Source organism: Panthera tigris, chromosome A1 (assembly GCF_018350195.1).
Source record: "Panthera tigris isolate Pti1 chromosome A1, P.tigris_Pti1_mat1.1, whole genome shotgun sequence".
Lineage (NCBI taxonomy): Eukaryota > Metazoa > Chordata > Mammalia > Carnivora > Felidae > Panthera > Panthera tigris.
In genome coordinates this window covers 181,962,143-181,964,459 of record NC_056660.1, presented here as the reverse complement: position 1 = coordinate 181,964,459, position 2,317 = coordinate 181,962,143, and the positions used below count along the sequence as shown (strand labels likewise).

At 33.1% G+C, this 2,317-nt stretch overlaps 1 non-coding gene across 1 annotated transcript; it reads left to right on the top strand.

Annotated features, from left to right (window-relative positions):
* Positions 1-1,310: 1,310 nt before the first annotated feature.
* On the top strand, positions 1,311-1,417 carry LOC122231995. Its single transcript, XR_006209311.1, has one exon. It is a non-coding gene; the product is annotated as a U6 spliceosomal RNA (small nuclear RNA).
* Positions 1,418-2,317: the final 900 nt, after the last annotated feature.

Below are 2,317 nucleotides of genomic sequence, written 5' to 3'. Positions count from 1 at the left end.
ATTTCCTTGGCTCAATATAAGTGGTTGACTGAATTCATGAATCAATTCATGATTTAAAAGTATAAACATAGTGCAGTAAACCCTTGGTTTGCAAGCATAATTTGTTCTGGAAACATGCTTGTAAGACAAAGCACTTGTATATCGAACCAAACTTCCCCATAAGAAATAATGGAAACTCAGATGATTTGTTCCACAACCCCAAAATATTCATATACAAAATCACAATACTGTAATGTAATACAAAATAATAAAGAAAATACAAAATATAAAGAAAAATAAACAACCCACACTTACATTTGAAAACCTTAGTGGCTGTTGTGAGGGAGACAAGAGAGAGGAGCATTTTTGTATGGGATGCCTTTCACTATCACTAACAGAATCACTGTGATCTATTGGCTTAATGGAATCTGTTCTGCATGGGGGTCATTGTATATGCTCTCATGGATGTTGACTACAGTACAGTATTAATGAACTCTTGTCATATACTGTATTTAATGTAACTGACAATAAGGCAGTAGAGGGAAGGGTCTGTATCTATAGGCAGCCTGACCTAGAATGAAGTAAAGCATTCCTAAGCTTATTCTTGTAGAAGAGCAAAGGACTGTCCATAGGTGCTTTTAAGTGGCAAAAAATACACTAGTGCCAGTTGAGGGCACCTTCCAACATTCTGAGAAATCCCTGATTTCTACCAAACAGCATGGCCTGAGACGGAGCATTCAAGCATGGGAGATGACCACCCACAATCCCGCAGTGAGAGAGAGAGATATATATATATATAGAGAGAGAGAAGAACCTTGACTCAGTTGTGAGATGTGATGTTCTGCGTTTCGTACTACTTGTATTGTAAGACATCGCTCATTTATCAAGTTAAAATTTATTAGAAATGTTTTCTTGTCTTGCAGAACACTTGCAGAGCAAGTTACTACAAATGCAAGGTTTTAATGTACATACCACAATAGAATACTATATATCAATAAAAATAAACTACCGTTACTTTCAGTAAATTATATAAATCTTAGCATTATCATACTGTTTTATAACAATAACTTTAAAAAGATTATATAGAGTGTGTGCCTTTTTATAAAGTTAAAAACATCTAAAATGATGTGTGTTTTTAGGGCATACACTGTATTAAGGAACTCTGCACACATATACCACCAAGAGCGTGATCATTCAGGATGATTGTTACTTTGGGTTGGGGAAGGAAGAGAAAAGAATAGAAGACCACGTGAGCTCATTTAAGTTACCATCAGGGCTCTACTTTTCATAATTGATGCAGGTTCACTATGTTATTTAAAATAAGCAAACAAGTGCTCGCTTCGGCAGCACATATACTAAAATCGGAACGATACAGAGAAGATTAGCATGGCCCCTGCGCAAGGATGACACGCAAATTCGTGAGGCGTTCCATATTTTGAATAAACTTCATATATTGAAAAAAATAAAATAAAATAAAATAAAATAAGCAAACAACTAAATAGAATGAACCATTTGTGTCTTGAAACAAGAATTGTAATTAATCTAGGTCCTAAGAAAATAAATAGTTAAAAAAAAAACCATAAAACTTTGCAAAGAGAACTTATAATTTTTCCCCTCTCTCCCTCTCCATCAGGAGTCAATTGAAATACTAAACGTATTTCTGCTTCTTCCAATTCTAAGATTCTCTGGCTTTTTTTCAAATGTCAGCAGTCACACAACTCAAGGAGAAACTTTTGATATTCACATTTATTGTAATACAGAATATAAATGCATTTTGATTCTTCTTCTTGAACTTAAAAAGCTTGTATGGTTAAAAATGCAAACCCAGGAAGTGAGGGATCATTATTTCAATCACAAACTGAGATTATTTTATACAAGGAAATATCAGTGGCTACTGTAAGCAATGGGTTATAGAGGGGGGGCTGGAGAGAACAAAATAAAGATGTTAAAGTGGCATGTTAAGGAGGAGCCAAAGCAAGGATAGCTGATTTTATTTTATTTTATTTTATTTTATTATTTTATTTTATTTTATTTTATTTTATTTTATTTTATTTTTTATACATACATACATTTATTTTTATGCATACATACATTTATTTTTATACATACATATGTACATTCAATGTACGTATGTACATTTATTCACACAATTATACACATTCAATTATACACACAATGCCTGCGTACATTCAGGTGTTTTATGTTTAAATGACTGAGTGATTATTGGAAACCCAGCCTTTAGGGGCAGAAAAATGTTGAAGGTCATCCAAGATTCACTTAATCCATTTCATTTGTCTTCACATTATTCTGAGTAATTCCCTTACCTTGCAGATGGATT